General features: G+C 46.5%; 1 protein-coding gene across 1 annotated transcript in view; it reads left to right on the top strand.

Moving 5' to 3' along the window:
• Positions 1–6,033: 6,033 nt before the first annotated feature.
• Positions 6,034–19,582, top strand: part of c1qtnf4 (C1q and TNF related 4) — a 27,068-nt gene continuing 13,519 nt past the window's right edge. The window contains 1 exon segment of the mRNA XM_035627973.2: positions 6,034–6,163. The gene's annotated coding sequence lies outside the window, so the exon portion shown is untranslated.

Below are 19,582 nucleotides of genomic sequence, written 5' to 3'. Positions count from 1 at the left end.
ACACACACACACACACACACACACACACACACATACACACATTCTCACACCCACACACACACACACACATACACACATTCTCACACCCACACACACACACACACACACACACGTTTGAGTCTAAGCAGGACAGGGAGTTTTGCGAAAATTGGGGTTTTCTGCGGAAGCGTCATCAACCTGTACTAACCGGATTACGGCTGCCGGTGAGAAAATAGAGCGGCTCCGTCAGAGAGAACTCACTCAGCTGCGAATTAAACAGACGAAAAGGAAAATAAAAGTCAAAGTCAAATTGGAGAAATAGGGAAACTCAGGCTACTTCCACTTCTCCTGCAAACTCTGTTAAATGACATCACTGATCACCGTCTCCACAAGGTCACATATTAACTATGCATAAGTAACTCATACAACCCCACTTCGAAACCCATGAACTAGCCCTTTAAAGTCTAGTCGAGTCTTTGCATTGACTTTGTATGTCATCTATTGGAATAATACGCGTGAGCGTAACCACGACCACGACCACGTGAAATAAAAATCTCAACAACGAACATCCGTGGGAAATTTTTTCTAAGTAACTGGAAGTTGAGGAAAACTTTGTCCCTGATCGTGACTCACAGCAACATCAGCATTTATCATCAGCAGTTATCTTCGTCGTCAGCAGCAGCAACAAGCGAAGGTTTCGTTCGTTCAGCTGAGCCCACTGCGCCGCTATATTTAGTTTGCCAGGCTGCTCCATCAAAAAAAAAAAGCAGACCTAATGATGAAAAGTGGGGCAGCGGAGCCTCGTGCAACCTGCAGCAACACTCTGCCAAACGCTCGGTGTTAATAATCACAAACCAGAAGAGCCTGTGAATCTCGGCCGTGGAGCGAGAAGCTGAGGCATCGCCCCGCACTCTGTCAGCGAGCAGCGGCTCGATCGACGTGTTTCAATTGAGTTTTTTTAAGATTAATTGAACAAATTGATGAGTAATGAATAATCCGTCGCGGGGAGGAAAATGGTTAGTGTGCAAATACGATAGATTGACAGATAGATAGATACGTAGGTAGATAGATAGATTGGTAGATACGTAGGTAGATAGGCAGGTAGGAAGGTTGATAGATACGTAGGTAGGTAGATAGATGGACGGCAGACGGATAGACAGATAGATAGATAGATAGATACATACGCAGGTAGATAGGCAGGTAGGTAGGTAGGTAGATAGATAGATGGACGGACAGACGGACGGATAGATAGATGGAAAGATACGTAGGTAGATAGGCAGTTAGGTAGGTACATAGATACATACATAGATATGTAAGTAGATAGATAGATGGAAAGATGGATAGATGGATGGATAGATGGATGGATGGATGGATGGATGGATGATGGATGGATAGATAGATAGATAGATAGATAGATAGATAGATAGATAGATAGATAGATAGATAGATAGATAGATAGATAGATAGATAGATAGGCAGGTAGGAAAGTTGATAGATACGTGGGTAGATAGATAGATGGACGGCGGACGGATAGACAGATAGATAGATGGATAGATAGATAGATACATAGATACGTAGGTAGATAGGCAGGTAGGAAGGTTGATAGATAAATGGACGGACAGATAGATAGATATATAGATGGATAGATAGATAGATAGATACGTAGGTAGGTAGATAGATAGATACGTAGGTAGATAGATAGATGGATGGCAGACGGATAGACAAATAGATAGATGGATAGATAGATAGATAGATAGATAGATACGCAGGTAGATAGGCAGGTAGGTAGGTAGGTAGATAGATAAATGGACGGACAGATAGATAGATATATAGATGGATAGATAGATAGATAGATACGTAGGTAGGTAGATAGATAGATACGTAGGTAGATAGATAGATAGATGGAAAGATAGATATATATATAGATGGATAGATACGTAGGTAGAACGGCAGGTAGGAAGATAGATAGATAGATAGATAGATAGATACGTAGGTAGATAGATAGATAGATAGATAGATAGATACGTAGGTAGGTAGGTAGATAGATAGATAAATGGACAGACGGACAGACAGATAGATAGATATGTAGATAGATAGATGGATAAACCTCAAAATTGAATACAACAAATCACCCAAGCCAACCAAAAGCAACTCAATCTAACTTCATCGTATTTGAAATATTCAGGAAAGCGGAAAGGCTCCACTTCCCTCCACGGAGGGTTTGAGTCGGAAGCCTGTAGACGGCGAGCGCTCGTGGATCGAGTTGCGATGAATAATTAAACAGAGGGAAATCAGGATCCCTATAATGAAGGCGTCACTGCCGGGGAGAATATTGTTCTAATCAGCTCATACTGCATGTTTTGCATATTCACGAAGACCTTGAAGAATCCAAGAGGTTCAGAGAAACGTTCCCAAATTTTTAAATCTTTTATATATCTGTTTTTGCAAAGAATTTAATTTGAATCCTCTCTTGACTTCTGTACTTTTATGACAAAAAGCAAAAGAAATTCACGCTATGCTTTATTTTTCATCGCTAATTTAATGACTTCATTTCCAGCTCAGACTTTTGCTTCAGTCCAAACAGGCAAAGATCCACAGTTCACTCCCTCGACACAAAGATTCGACCTTGATCACAGAGTGTTTTTTTTCAAATCTCCCCTTTCCCTACAATTCGCGACCTCTTCTCCCCCCCCCCCTCCCCCCGCCCCTCCTCCCCCTCCCCCCCTCACATCTACTCATCTTCTGGTTACACATGCGGCCGTCCCTCCCTTCCTCCGTGCGTCTCCGTCGCTCTGGGTAACGTCAGGGAGGAAGAAGATGTCGTGTTCCACCGGATGAGACGGTGCTCGGCCTGCAGCTTCTGTCTGAAGAAAGGTCTCCACGCCAACAAGTCTGACTGTGCTCTTTTGTGTTCACGATGAAATACTTTTGTGTCAGCCCCCTCGTCGCCATCCCACATCCTCCACTCTCGAATGATATACTGTAAGAGATGAAATTTCACAGGGTTTTTTTTGTAAATGTATTATTGCGGGTTGCTTTCGCAGCAGACGCTTTTCTCACCAATTAACACCAGCGGAGAAGAAATCTGACATCCGCTCAGCGAGAGCAACAGAAACATTGCAGCTCTCTCTTTTTACAAAATCTCACAGATTCAGAGGCCGAGGCGTGGGGTGATCGACACCGGCCACAGGCTCAACATGACTGATCCCACGTGGGCGGAGGGATTGATGGGCACCAAGAGGCCGAGGGACGAGCGGCGGACCGACGGCGACGTGGAGGCGGACAGGCAGGAGAGAGAAGACGGCGGTCGGGGGACACCGGGGCCCAGTCTGCCATCAGCTTGTCTCCCGTCATTAGCCGATATCTGGGTCGGGTCATTAGCCGAGTCTGCCCTTTGCTCTGGTCTCATGGTGCAGGATGACGAACCCCTGCTGAAGGCGGCAGATGGCAGAATTAGGAGCCCGGGAAACCAGATGTCCACGAGGGCAAACGGTGAATGATTCAGCTGCTGTCTTACTTTTGGAATTATTTATTTTTAAAAAATGGGGGGAAATGTAGACCAGGATGTTTAAGCTCCTTATAAAACACAGACTGGGTATAAAAGTGGAACGTAGTCGGCGGTTCTGGAAAATGAAGCCAATGCGGATATGCCAGAAAGCCTGTGTTCTTTGAAATGACCAGCAGAGGGCGACTCCACCGGTTGCAATAGGAAACCGGTTGCTATAGAAGTCTACGAGATCAGTAAAACATATTCCTGAGGAGTTTATGCTTCAATCTCTAGTTTCAAATCTTCTTCAATTACAGCATGATGTTCATTTTGTACATTATGGTCCATTTAGGGTCAAATTGACAATAAAGCACCAGAGTGATTGACAGCTGTTACCGTCCAATCGGTGCATGGTTGCAGGCGTAGGTGGGCGCGCAGTGGACGAGCTCTCAGTCAGACCACACCCCCAATCCTACATGTGGTTGCAAAAAATCCAACAAGACGGCACCGGTCAAAATGTGAAGCTCAAGTCTTCAAAGCGGCAGCTCACAAACCAACGGGGTGACGTCACGGCGCGGCAGGTCCGAAGTCAATCATTTGTAGTCAGCACTTTACGATCTGTTGCCATGCGGCGGCAGGAGGACGTGATTTGCCGATGTCCTCCTTCCCAAGCAGTCACAGGTCACTTCTGCGAAAATAAATGATGGGGGGGGGGGGGGGGGGATGAGAGGAGGAAGAGTGTTTCATCTACAGAGTGATGGTGGAACCATCGACATCCAGTTGGCAAGAATTTGGGCCACTTCTTCCAAGTTTGTGTGGTTTCTTGTCCTGAACCGAAAACTGTGTTTATTTGGGAAAAGAGAAAATATTCTCTCGTTACTGAAAACGGATTTCTGAAAAACAATTCATCTACACATTTTGCAGATTCAGCCATATGTGCTTCCTTTAGCGGTTTTGAAATATTCGTAAGAGTTTGACTCCATTCTTGAAATGTCAAGTCTATCTCGACATTCGCCAAATGCAAAAAGAAAAAACGTCACGCTTGACCCTAATCTAATATCACCCGTCCAATGCTGCAGTCAACATTTGTTTGGTTCGGGGAATTTAATAGTTTGGTTTCATTGCTATGATGCAGTAAGAAAAAAAACAGCTATTTCTTTAAAGGTCCAGTGTGTCATTGTTGTATTTAACCAACATAAGCAGCTGAGCACCCGACAGGGGACACTTTATGGTGGCGCACCGCTAATTCCATTTCCGGCAGCGTCTGAAAATTCAACGCAAGCGCGACGTTTAGTTCAACGACCGTATTGACTCACACGGAGGTCGGGTCCACCTCATGTCACTATATTTAACTCTTATATGAACACAAAGTTATGGACGATATATTGAATTGCTGTGAACGAGTTCTTCTAAATATTACACCCTGTAGCTTTAAAGTTGTTGGTCCAAACCACTTGGTTTCCGCGTGTGAACGACAGTCGACGGAAAACCAACATTTCTCCACTGAAGATTGTTTCGCTCTGATGTTTGCGATCATCTCTGGCCCTCTGGTGTCTCTGAGAATCTGTGTGAAAAGCAATCTCTCAGCAGAAGATATGTGCAAACACACACACACACACACACACACACTCGGTCTGCGTGTGCTGAGCCGCGGTGGCCTCGCGGCCCATTACCTCCTTGTTGTCGGTCGCGAGCGGACGCACGTCGCCAGCGTGACACTGGACGTGTTTAGCCTCATTGCGCGGCGGCGCGGCCCACTCTTTTAATTCTACTTCTGTGCGTTGGCCGGGAGCACGGGGAGCGGCGCCAGCTCCGAGGGATGCCCGGATGCTCGGATGGATGCAACAGAGCGCGGCAGCCTGCCAAGCGCCGGCCAAGGAAAGGCAAAAGCACAGGAGGGATTTAGTCAAGTGCTCATTAAAAACACGAGCGAGCAACAGACTGTGGAATTTCAATGAGATTATAAAGGGAGACGGGGTAGGATGAATTTCAATTTGAGAGCATTACATGCTTTGTCCCTCTGTCTCCTCACCACCACCTCCTCTTCATCCTCCTCATCCTCCTCATCCTCATCCTCCTCATCCCAGAAGTGAGATAATGAGTCCCAACAATGAGCAGGAGGGAGGAAGTTGGCAGCCTGTCGCCACACAGCGAAGCCCAACGGTTATAATGGCCCTGCTGCTCCTCCCCTCCTATTTATCTATCTGAACACACACACACACACACACACACACACGCACACACACACATACACACAAACACACCAGGATCTAGGTTAACAGAGCATCTCGTCAACAGCCTCACTGCAGTGGTACGCATTGCACCTCCAAAATCTCTCCAATCACAAGGCTCCCTTTGCATATATGTATCTACAGATATATATGTATTGTGTGTTTGTGTGTGCGTGTAGGTGATGGCGGGGGAGGGGTCCTCTAATGCAGCTTCAAAAGGAGGCAGCAGGTCGAGGGAAGACACTGTGAAGGAGGGAGACAGAGGCAGATGGAGAGGGAAAAAAAACAGCAAGTGACGGGAAAAAAAAGAGCAAGAAGGGGCGAGCGAGGAGGCAGGGAGAGAGAGAGAGAGAGAGAGAGAGAGAGAGTAGAGAGGGAGAGTAGAGAGGGAGGGGAGGTAGAGATCCAACAGTGCTGGTGAGACAGAAGTTTCAGTCAGAACAGAAGACAACACACACACAAACAGGTGAGACAACTCTTCTTCTTCTCCTTCTTCACCTCGTGTTTCTTAAGGGATTGTGTGAAAGGTGTCATCTACGTAAGAGCGTGAGGGTGAAGGGTGTGTGTGTGTGCGTGTGTGTGTGTGTGTGTGTGTGTGTGTGTGAAGGCGTTGAACTTGGTGCTGCTGCTGCAGCTGCCGCAGCCTACAGTAAGTTGGGAGTGTGCCGGCACGCAGGGTGAGCATCACCGGAGGCTGCGATGTTTCCTGAGGGATGAATATCATCATCATCATCATCATCTTCATCAGCAGCAGCAGCAGCAGCAGCAGCAGCAGAGACACGCGAGTCCAGAACGTGTGAGAGGATCATTTTCCACATGAACCCCTGAACACAAAGGGGTTGTTAAGTGTTGCCGTAATATATTAATGGATGGAATTTCCCTTAAGTGGTGCATGCTGCGCCTTAGGCTGCCGAGAAACCAAAACCCCATATATACTGTCTGTCTGTGTGTGTGTCTCTGTGTGTGAGTGTGTGTGTGTGCGTGTGTGTGCGTGTTCAGCAGTCGTGCCACGTCTGAGCAGCCCCATGCATTATTTATCTGCGCCGATCTCCAGAACCAGCGATACCTCGGCTGGGGGCCGTGGGAGGAGGGATGTACACACACTGTAATGTTTCCACAGAGTGTTAATCTTATATGTGGTACAGTTGGACTGATATGTGACGGGGGGGGGGGGGGACACCCAGTGCTCAGTTGTGTTCCACACTTTGCCTTTGTCTTGTTACGAACATCTCGCCACGGCAGGTTTCTTTGCAGTTGTGCGCGAAGACACTGTGTGTGCGTGGACGCCCCCCCCCCCCCCCCCCCCCCATGTGGTTATGTGTGGCGGAGACATAGCGGAGTGACTGAGCCCCCCCCCCCCCCCCCATGGCGGCGGGAGGCTGAGGTGATGACACCTCTCTTATCTCCAGATGAGGTCGACCCCTCTTTGTCCACAGTATCTTAATCCACATCAGTGTCGCGTGCGGCTGCTGCAGGCTACAGTGTGAGAGAGAGTGTGTGTGTGTGCCTCTGTCCTCTTTAATGGACGACTGACGGCTGCGTCTGATGTGGAGAGAGCAAGTCAAAGAAACCACTTACTGCACAAAGAACAGTTACATTGTTCCATATCTAGATCGCGCAATATCATATATATATATACTCATACACACACACACACACACACACACTTTGATGACTGTGATAGAAAAAAAACTTGATGCTTAGTTGACGCTGACTCAGGAAGACGGAGGCCGCGGATGTTCTTAAAGCAGAAGTTTTTCTGAGGAGGAGCTCCAATCTGAGGAGTTTTCTGGTTTCCTTACGCAGATCAACAAGTGGTCAGTGCAGGGCGTCCCCGGAAACCCGCCCGTCTCCGGTCATCTCCTCCTTGAGCTTATTCTCAGAATAATGTCGTCATCAAACAGACAGAAATGGCTCAGAGATCGCCTTCCGCCCCTCGGAGGAGAGGAGAAAATGCCCTCGACAATGACAAGTAAAGCTCTGAAAAGTTTTTCGAGTTTGCTGCCTCGAGGAAGAAGCTGTGGTCTTCTTGAAATGTCTGTTCATTTTCTGCTTTGACAGAAATGGTCTGTTTTGTCATAATTTCTGCTGAATGTTGTTGCACATAAGGCAACTTATCACAACTCGTTTCTTGAGGCAACATCCTGGTGGGTGTGTTTGCGGCTCAAAACACAGACACATTTTTTCAGGACGATTGTTTGAAGCGATGCTGGTAACAATATGTGAGGGAAAGAAAAAACACACACAGACACACATTTCATCTGACGCTACTCAAATATAATAATAAAGTCCCCTCCACTCAAAATAAGTGTTTTTCTTCTGTCTCTGTCCTCTAACATGTCTGACATCGACTACAGCGACTTATATCTGGTGTTTTCACATTCCTCTCCTGGAGGAGGAGATTTCTGTGTTTCACTTCTCTGCAATTGGAAATTGAATTAAAACAAATCCTGTTCAAGCTACATTTGGTTCGTCACAAATGCAGAAAACCAATCGCTGTTGAATATGCAAATGTGAGGCAAAGAAACTGGAAACTTCCAGAGCAGCAGAGGCAGCGAATCATGAGAGGACGACAGGTGTGTCATCATACAGTTAGCGTTAGCATTATCAGTTAGCATCCGAGAGAGGACGGCAGGTGTGTCAGCGGACAGTTAGCGTTAGCATTAGCGGTTAGCATCCACAAGAGGGCGACAGGTGTGTCAGCGGACAGTTAGTGTTAGCATTAGCGGTTAGCATTCACGAGAGGACGGCAGGCCTGTCAGCAGACAGTTAGCATTAGCATTAGCATTTAGCATCCACGAGAGGGCGGCAAGCGTGTCAGCAGACAGTTAGCATTAGCGTTAGCATTTAGCATCCACGAGAGGGCGGCAGGCGTGTCAGGAGACAGTTAGCGTTAGCATTAGCAGTTAGCATCCACGAGAGGACGGCAGGCGTGTCAGGAGACAGTTAGTGGAAGCATTAGAGGTTAGCATCCACGAGAGGACGGCAGGCGTGTCAGGAGACAGTTAGTGGAAGCATTAGAGGTTAGCATCCACGAGAGGATGGCAGGTGTGTCAGCAGACAGTTAGCGTTAGCATTAGCACTTCATGAAAGTTTTATGGCTGAATCTCGCCGATGTTGCCGCTAGCAATTTTGTCGCGCACATTCTTCCACCGGTCGACCTAGCACAAGCAGTTGTGGTGGGCGGGGCCTGTGTTATTTGCATATCATATCATATCATGAATATACATAGTCTCAGAATTCCTCAGAGTGGATGGTTTCCAGCCCCATTTCATAGGGTTTTAAAAAAATTGGGGGTAATCAATGTTTAACAAAATATTAGGCATATTAGATTATTATATATATTTTCTCTTAAACGTGACTGGAGGGGAACTTTAAGTAGCGTTGGAGGATTAAGTAAAAATCCTCAACATTGTTTTTGTTGTAGTTTTTTTGCATATTTTTTCGGAGGCGTGGATGAAACGCTCCAGTTAGTCGGTGTCTCTCGTCTCTTCACCTGGGAGAAGCTTCCCTCCGCTGTTTGCTGTTGCGACAGCTGTTACTGTTCCCCGAGGAAGCTCCTCTGATGTGAGCTTCCAGGTCTGGGTCACTGGAAGCCAACTGTTAGAGTTAATTAAAACATTTGTTTTTCCGTATATAGAGCAGAGCGAATAACAAGCTGCAGTAGTTTTCCTTCTAGATCGTTCTCGTAATTATTTTTTCAGGTCCGCTTGTTTTCCATAACGTGTTAAAAATGCAGAATAATAATAAGCCCGTTCTTCTCCCACACATTTAATCTCTCTGCTTCAAGGCTCCGCTATGAATTAGTGGTTTCCCAAGGTTTGTTTTTTAAAACCACGGTGCCTCTTTATAGTTTAAATAAAGGTTTTAAAAAGGGAGTAAATCAGTTGTATAGGACTGAATTAATAAAGACAAACATTATAGTTTTTAGGCAACGATGATGTGCAGATGAATATTGAACATCAGCTAAAGATTGAGAACGCAGGTAACATTAATAACTAATGTTCAAAATTAACATTTTACGTTTTTTATGCAGTGATTCTGTTTTTCGTTTACAACTCGTGGTCCCTCAGTTTTCTGTGTTTTTGCTGGTAGCTTCAGTGGTTCAGGTGTAAAACAATAAGCCATCAACCAAGTACTTTTAACTGTTGATTCAGATTTTGATTTGTTTATTCATAATTTTCCACCGCTGCGAAACTGAAAAAAAAACATAAGTGGCGGAAAATGCGTAGTGTCACTATGACAACTATACGACGTATGAATTGAAAAAAAAAGTCGTTCCGTGTAAACGTCACCTCGTTGCTTGATGACGTCATTTTCAAAGATGTAACAAGGGCGCGGGGAAGGTGGGTGCTGCAGCGCCAGAACGTCTCCGAGCACAAATATTTGGAAGGGGATTTCATTCTTGCATGTTTTGTTTGCTAGCGCATCGGTCTCACACGCCGGAGAGTCCGAATCCACCCTCCAATCCACTTCCGTATGTGAAGGACCCGTAGGCATCCTCCCAATCGTCGCCTTCGGGAGAACACTGCTACGAAAGTGCAGGTCGGTGCAAAACAGGTGAATCCATGAACGAACTGTGCAACGGTGCGAGTGACGAGATCTCAGCTCCTTAACAGTCTGTGAACGCGTCAGCGCTCTGGTGTTAAATCATCTGCAGCCTTGGTTGACAACAGACACACCACAAGAAGACAAAGAGGAAATGATTATGCCCCATCTTGTAATTATCATGACTGAACATAATTACCAGATCCATATCTAACAATTACAAGAAAAGAAATATCTGACATTGTTTCGTCTTGTGATTACAGGACGGGGGGGTAATTACGAGATATCATCTTTCAGATTCTTTCATGCATCAATGCAATCGCACTTCCATTGTGCTCAAACATGCGATCCAATCTGTAAGAGAAACCATGACAGTGAGTCAGTGCTCGGATTGTAAATCTGAAACTGACCATTTCTACATTTTGCACCAGACTGAAGATTTACAGTTTTTTCCTGAGGAGACTGAGTCTCCAGAAAGAAGCAGGAGCAAAAAAAATATTAAGCGGGCGACTTTCTGCGAGTCAGTGGAGGATTGTGGTGGTTTCGGTCTCCTGCACAAAGACCGGCAGCACGGCCGCAAAGAAGAAACACTGGAGCTGAGGAATAGTCTCTCAGCCGCAGGGAACACGATGTCTGATTACTTTTTCTTTCAAATAGATAGAAGACTCTGTTTTTGTCATAAATCAGACGCCCGTGTCGACCGTCCACCAACTCGGTCTCCATCTCAACATCTGCACGGCGACGCTGACGAGACCCTGATGAGCGCTGCTGCTGTAACTGTCCAAATAAAACTTGAGTCGATTAAACCTCTGCAAGCTGAAGAGCACACGACGCGCATTCCCCACAGGACACAAAGAACCCGAATGCAACACGTGATTAAATATTCAACAGCTGCCGGTGAAACTAAAGTACGACGCGAGAGACCATAGAACGGAAAGAGGAGACGCAGTCGGAATATTGGATGAGCATCATCTCGACACTTTGAGATTTGGAGCAACTCCACTTATGAACACGTCGTTAGATATAATCCCTGAGCGACGACGGTGCTGAAGGCACAAGACGCCGTGAGAGATGTAGCGTGAGTGGCATCGTCTGATTATTTCGTTGCTGCACTAATCTCTCTCTCTCTCTCGCTGGATTCTCCGTCTCCAGTCAGTTCACGATGACGATGAGCTGTTGTTGCCTACTTATAATTCACGGGGTGTGAAATCCTCAAAGAGCCATTTGAGTTTCTACTGAACGTCACGGCCGTCGAGAGCCGAGCCTAAATCAGCGAACTCATGAGTCGCACTGACCTTTCGAAGGCGATGGCTGATGGGAGCCGCTCTGCTGAGCCGTCTGACGTCAGATGGTAGTGATGATGATGATGATGATGATGATGCTGCTGCTGACGAATTCACCTTGGGACAGTTCGTTTAGTCTGTCGCATTCAGTTCAACACTAACTCGGCACATACACGGTAGTTTGCTTATAATAAGGATGAAAGCTCAGCATTCAAGTATGAGTTTTGACAACGTTAGTCTCTTGGTCCGGACGGAAATATCTTTGTAATTCTGAGACGGATTTCACATGAATTCTGCACATTGTGCTGCTCCCCGGATTTTTTATCTTGAGCATCACCCAGCGGCTATTCTTTTTTGACTTTCAGCCAGATGTATTGACGACCGCCGGACGGATTGTCATCAAAGCTTTTACAGACATTCACGGGATGGATCTGCTCATCGTCAGGTCATGACTTTAGTTCCACGAGTTCTTTGGTTTGTGAACAAAACACCTGAAGACGGCTACGCTGTTGGGTGTAGGTCGAATTAGCAAACGGGAGCGCGCTAACACGATGCGCGAGACATCGTTCATTTTATTAGAGCTCTGGTGGTCGTTGTGTACACGGCCACTAGAGGTCAGCGGTGGACCTGGTACAGTTAGTCCGTCAAGTTTGTGTATTCCAATAGATTCGCTTATATTCTGTAAAGTTATCGTGCCGATTCCGTGCTGTGTCAACCTCGGCCTAACGTCAAGCTGATCGAGGCACGCGTTGGTGCGGCGGTCGTCTAGGAGACGGTTGATTGGCTCGTACGAGAGACATAGCCGATCGTACGAGCTGGAGGACTTGTTGCAGCAATGACCTGAACATGAGCATGTTGGCGTTGTTGCTGTGATGTGTGTTTGCATGCTGGTGTTAGGATTCAGCTCAAAGCGTTTCTTCATTCAGAGTCGCTGGCAACGCTGTCGAGACTTCACCTTGTTTTCCTGAGGCCTGTCAAGGTCTTTGAGACTCTGGTGAGTCTGAGCTGCAGCGGCTCAGTAAACGCGGTTCACTCCGAGAGGTCGAAATCCGCTTCGCCGAACCGAACCACCTCCGGTCGATCAGACGCGCCGAAGAAAATACAAATCTGTCCTTTACCTCGTTTGGATTTTTATCTCCGCGTGTGATTGTTGAATATCAGTAAGATGGCGGCTGCACAGAGAAGAAACCTCTGTGATTCGAGGGAAGTGACACCGAAACCTGACCCGACGACGGGTTTCTTTTTTAAGATCACAGGAACTCGTCGCTGCTGCGCCGGAAATATCTCGCGACAAAGAAAAACGTTAAAATGGGTCAAGAAATTAGAATTCGCAGGAAATGGATGCTTGGTGGTGTGGGGGGGGGGGGGGGGGGGGGGGGGGGGTTCTGCACACACACATTCACATGTTAAATCACAGACCAGCTCTTCACATGACCGACGTCCGTGTGTTTGGTCGTCGCACAATGACGGGAGGTGGCGGGCGGCGGCGGGCGGCCCGGCCCGGGGCGTCTCCTCCGTGTGGCCTGGTTGCCTACGTCAGCTTGCTGCTCTTACTCTTCCCTTTCTCCTTCTCCTTCTCCTTCTTCTATCACTTCCTGTCTCGCCGCAGTGGAACTAGGGGGGAGCCGTCGTTCGGCTCCAGGTTTTTTCTTTGTACCGAGGCTGTGACAGGACAGAGTCGGAGCTCGCAGAGATGGAGATCTCCTCGCGCCATGTGCCGCTGCTGCTGACAGCCCCCGGGTCGGACGATTCCTTTCACACACATTTCTGACTGTCTTTCCGTCCGATCCTGACGTCCATACCCGCTCCCCAGGCTCGTCCATGTGTCCACAGCTGAGCAGGCAGCTGACAGCGCAGTGACAAGTGTTGAGGATGGGAGGATGAGGGAGGGTGAGGGGCAGCAGCAGGGCTCCGACACTGCACCTCCAGATAACAGCCCCCCCGACTCTCTTCGATATCGGTCCCAAGTGACCTGGTCGCTCCATCCTCAGCTTGTACCTGTGAGTCGGGAGCAGAGCTGCTTATTAGCCACCATGCTCTGTTTTTTTCTTTTCTTCTTCTTCTCCTTCTTCTTCTTCCTTTTTCCCCCCTCCCTCGTGCACCCGTAAAGGCAGGGGGAGGTGAAGCAGGGGAGGGGAGGGGGCGCTGCCGCGTGGATCAAAAAGCTAAAATAAAAAAGAAGAGGCAGAATCATGAGTAGATCCAGTAATGAGAACGGACGGGCGGATGAAATTGCTTCATTTGGAGGCGACGCCCCGATTCTCCATCCAATTTACCTCCCAACCTCCCAACACACACACACACACACACACACACACGTTAATACAAAAAAATACAGGAAACTGTAAATGAAGAGCAGCAGGAGGAGCGACATCAGATGTTGTTAAAACCAAGACAACAGAACCCGATGACTCAACATATATATATATATATATAATCATAATGTAATCGTTTTGAAAGCGATTCCATGTTTTTTCCTCATTTCGTTACTCTATACTTGTATATGTGTAATGACAATAAAGTTGAATCTCATCTCATCTCATCTCATGTTTTTGCATGTGACATTTCATATTTCACACGAATTGTCTGCAAACCACGTGAACATATTTGTGAATTTATGTGTGAAACACATTATACATGTGACATTAGATGTAAATTGTCTTTTTCACACATTTTACCTTAAATAGTTTGGAAAACACGTGGGAAATGTTGAACTCGTCACACGTGAGAGTTTCGGATATGTGCCGTTGTGCAAGAACTGGTGAATCCTGCCATACGTTTCTATTTTATTTGAAGTATTTCACATTACGTTTTAAATATTTTGCTTATTGCATATGTTAGATCTCTGTATATAAAAGAATGTGGTTCGGCTGCATAGCTGAATACGTGCATGAATATACAAAATGTAATAATATGATGCACTCGTCCCCTTGTACATTTAACCACACTGTCCCCACAACATGAGAATCCTTGCAGATCTACAGCAGCGCGCCTTGTTCTGCACATCGAACTATTTGAACAGCACATTAAACTGAAACGAGGTGCGAACACTTACCAATGAATATCATGAATAAATTATATAATGCATCCCATTTACATGGACTGACCTTCAAATGCAGACATAATCTTAATTCTACATGTTTGGGTAGTGAGAAGAGAACAGATTTGTGTCTTACAGTTCATTATCTGTTGGTCATTATTAATATTTCAGTCAGGAACACTTAAGTCAAAATTAATGCATTTCAATTATCGTAATTACATTTGGGGGAATGGCTCTGCCGTTGGACCTCCCTGCTCTTCCACGTGCAGACGTGGAAAGCCTGAGGTAGGGAGAGCACATCTCCCTACCCATCCATGAGCCTTCACGGAATGTGAGGCAGGGAGAGCAGCGCAGAACAGAGCAGGCACCAGTGAGAACACTGCGACATTGATTAAAGGGGCAGTAAGCGAGTCTTAAGCAATATGCATATGATATATTTCCTCACGGTCCCCTAGCTGTCGCTATTATGTGTGCGCGGAAAAACAAATCTGGGTTTTCAGCCGTGGTTCTGTAAATGGAAAACAGACAAATGGTGCGGACCGCACCACACAACACTGCGAGTGCAGTTCCAAACATCACTCGTCGACACCTTAAGCGACGTGCTGGCGGGTGTCGCTGCAACTCGCGGCCCGGCCAGAGCAGTAAGATCACAACAACAACAAAGAGAGAAACAAGATTTCTCCAAAATCGCTAACTGCCCCTTTAAATAGACAATGAGCTTCGCCAACTGGATGTGTAGAAGAGGATCACGGATCATAACGCTACGCTCAATGAATCGTTGTAGCTCTGCAGCCGTGGCTTTCTAATGACATGAGAATGACATGAGAATGACATAATTTTAAAATAATGATAATAATAATAATAATAATAATTTTATTTATATAGCAACTTTAAGAAGTAGCTTCACAAAGTGCTTTCACAAAACCATACAAATCACAGACAATTAAAATCAGCATTCCAACAATAATACGGTTTTCAGGTCACATATCTGTTTATTTAAAAAAAGAAGATAATGTATCAATAATAAAGACAATATAAAAAGATGACATCACATAAAAGCAAGTCTATGGAAATGGCTTTTTAAAAGGGATTTAAAAGAAGTGAGAAAATTAGATTATGCATCTCATGGAGATTATTCTGAAACAATTAAATTCGCTCGGATTACGTAACTTGCCTCAAACCGCCTGTGCACATTATTGAAATGGTTTCTGAACAAGCAGCCCCGCAGACTGTGTCCTAGTTGTGGTTGTTTTTCTGGTGGGAGTTCGTGCTGGTTTGAAAAAGCTGACAACTGATTTCTTCAGACGCATCACAGCGGAACAGACGCTGCTCACTGCTGACAGTGTCCTGGCCGTCTTCCCTGGTCCTGATGGGGCCTTCATATATCTAGTCAAGCGTATACGTAGAGGAAAATCCCACCTCCACAGGCGCTATGCAAAACAGGTCCCCGAATGAAAATCCCTCTCATCTCCTCGCGATCGCTTTAAGCGTGACACTTTCCGTCAGCGCTGGGTGAACGCAGAGCCAAATTTGAATCCTCCTCCCGTTTCCCAGTTTGTCCCAGATAAAACCTCACGAGTGCTGTTTTTGTAAGGACAAAAAGGGCAGTGGGAAGGAAGAGCATCAACACAGGTATACATATGAACGCTGAGGGGCCTCAAAAAAGGCATTTGACCTCCAACTGCGTCAGACTCCGCTGGGCCTCTGTCTGCACACGTGACTGATTATATGAACTGCGCTGTGTTAAAGTCAGCGGGGAAGAAGAAGAAGAAGAAGAAAAGAAAAGACATTGCTCTACAATAGAAATCGCTGTTGTATCAGCAACAGGAGAAAGAGCAGGATCCGCCTTCATTCCCCCTCTTGAGACCGGCCCTCCTGCTAACGGACGTGAATCACAGCGTCGGACTGGACGCTGTGATTCACGTCCGCCCTCGGGCCGAGTGCACGAGCTGATATCGACGTCTTCCCGCCAGAGGTGTGAACTTTCGCGCCCACCGCTCCGTCAGAAGCGCCTGCTTTGATTTTCGACCTCCCCAGCAGGTACAGGAGACCAAGCGAGGCGGCTTCAGCACATCGGTCACGCCCCTGCAGCCTTCATGGGGGGGGGGGGGCAAAAAGCGCATGCAGATGAGAGAAATATTCATTTCTTATTGCTTTTGTTGTTGTTGTTGTTGTTGTTGCTGTGAATTGATTGAGAAGGACTCGCTCTTTCTCATAAACCCTGCGAGGATTTGGACTTGGAATCAATCGTTCGGCTCCTTTTTGCAAGAAGCAGGTAGAACACACATTGATTTTGATTCTTCTTTTAAAAAACTGGCCACGCTCGATAGACGTGAGAGGCCACTGGAGTCTGTGCTTATACAATACGTGTTTCACATCCCGCCTGTCCGTGTTCACTATGTGGAGCTAATGCCAAAACTGGAAGCAGTTTGAAAAACGGTCATTTTTTATGTGGTTGTTCAGTATGATGACGACAAATCGTTCCTACGAATGACGGGCTGTGCAATAAGAGCAAAATCTCACATCCATATCCAGGTAGCAACACACATCCACCTTCCTCCCGGTACCGTTGCCATCACAACCGTCTCAATTAGTCCGTCCGTCATATCGACCAAGGTCACGACTGACTTTGCTGAAATGTATTCTGAGAAATGTGGTTTGAGTTGTTATTTGGTTCTGCAGTCCGGAAAAATTGGCCTCGGAATGAAAACAATTAACCGTGTGGTCACGTTTCTGAGTTTCAGCTGGAAATTCAGTACAAATGTCAAAGAAACTGTACTTTAGAATCTCAACAGCTGCGATAACTGAACTCTTGTGGCCACTCGGGCGCCGTGGGAACTACTTCATAATACTGGTATCACCCGTGAAGGTGATATTTACACATCCAGTAGCTCCAGATCAACATCATCAGTTATTTGGACGTGGTTCGTGTCCACCTGGTGAATGCGACTCAGAGATTCTCGCTCTTTTTGCTCTGTTTTTGGTCTCTACCTCCAAAAATGCTTCTACACCAGATCAACATTTCGATACGCAGTCGCATCCTCTGAATGAGGAGACACATTGTTGCTCATTAAAAATAATTTGATGAGCCCTCAAAGCGTCAGAGCCACGTGATTATTTCCCCCCATCAGGACTGCGACCCTGCTCCCGCCGAGTTCACGTCTGCGTGGCCTTCGAAAAGCTGCGCGCCGCCGCTCTCACTGAAGTCATTTTTCAAAGGAGCTTTCACAGCAGCAGCCTCCACCTCCCCCCGCCAGCTAGTGCAGTGAGGAGAGGAGGGGGGAGGGGGGGGGGGGTCGGCCTTCAGCCGGAGCTGCACAATGGATGTTTGTCCGGACTCACGAGGACAAAAGATGAGTTCATCCGCTGAGAGCCGGTGTTCACACGTGTGTCGTATGTCGTCAGTTTATGGTTATGAGCCTGAAAAAAGGTCTGGTGAAAACTCTCCACACTTTTTGTGAAATGAGATCACATCCGACACATTTTGGACAGAGTTCGTGTGAACATGTGCAGTATGGTAATGAGGGCGCGGCTAATTTCCTGCGATCTTTCCTCGTAATTTCCGGAAGAAGAAAAAAACCCCACTGGGCGGTGGAGTTGGTTGATGGTCCGTGCAGCGACGTTCAGGGAGAGGGTGATGATGAGACGTCACCAGTTAACAACGAGCCACGGAGGGAAAAAAAACTACAGCAGACGACTGACGGGAAGAATCCTCTTTATTTCACCCTTAAAGGGGCAGTAAGCCATTTTGGCGAGAGCTTGTTTCTCTCTTTGTTGTTGTCGTTGTGATGCACTCGCAGTGTCGTGCGGCGCGTACGGAAGACAATTAGCGCCAGGCATGAGAAAAAAGTGAGAGGAGGAAGATTTATTTTTTACCTTGCATTTCGAGAATAAAGTCGAAATGTCGACCATAAAGTTGAAATACTATTTTGAGAAAATAAAGTTGAAAATTGTGACCCTGAAGCACTTTTCAGCAGCACCAAACAACCGGATGTTGATGTTTCGTTAGCCGGTTTGCTAAGCTAACGCTAGCTGCTAACCAAGTTGTAAAGTTGCGGTATTATTATTATTGAGAGGCTCAATCTGGACGAGACGACGCGGTGACAACGGGTGTTTGCACGTGAACGTCGTCCCAACACGAGAACGTTCAACTGCAAACGACCGTTAATGAATTTTGAGAGGCGCGCAGTTACCGGAGCTAGCGTAGCTTCGCTAGCGCGGATGTGTGACAGCTGAACTGGAGCCACGACACGGACGGTTAACCATACGATTGGTTGATCTAGATTAGCCGTAGATTGTGTTAATGCATCACGTCACTGCATTACTACACTATATATTTTACGTCGTGGCGATGTCATTCCTACCATAAGACCACAAGATATGTTTCTGTCTATAAAAGCTTTAGGTCGTGTCTTTTGTCCAAATGTGCTTCTTTTTTTTCCTTTTTTTTTTTTTGACCTGTGCGCAACGTCAGTTTCTGTCACTTCATGACGTCGCTCAGCATATGACCACGTCATGTGACAGGGAATCATTTTCCCGATCAATATCATCTTCAGATTGTCGCGCCGCGCCTGTTTTTGGCAGAGAAGGCAAAGATGAAGGAGGATATTTATATCAGATTTAAATGTGTGTGTGTGTGTGTGTGTGTGTGTGTGTGCCCATGCACACGTGTGGTGTGATGAGTGTTTCTTTGTTTTTGTGCTCGACTCCACCGCGGAACAATGGTTCCCTCTGTGCGGCGTCTTTGATCGGGGGAGCGAGCGCGACGTTGCTCGGGGGAAGCGGAGACGAGGGATGGATTTACACTCCGGATCACGCCGGGAATAAAAACAGCTTCCAAGAAACTGATTGTGTTTATTTTGGCTCGGACCAAAGATCTTACAAAGATAAAAAGTGAACCATGTGCTTTTTGAGAGACGCGACCCCCTGATACTATTCTTAGAGCAAAATTACAGTTTAATGGCGTCTGGCTCCAACTTAAATTGAATCAGGAGTTGGGAAAGTTGATTTCAAA

This window comes from Scophthalmus maximus, chromosome 4 (genome assembly GCF_022379125.1).
Source record: "Scophthalmus maximus strain ysfricsl-2021 chromosome 4, ASM2237912v1, whole genome shotgun sequence".
Taxonomy (NCBI): domain Eukaryota; kingdom Metazoa; phylum Chordata; class Actinopteri; order Pleuronectiformes; family Scophthalmidae; genus Scophthalmus; species Scophthalmus maximus.
This window is presented reverse-complemented; position numbering and strand designations above follow the sequence as displayed.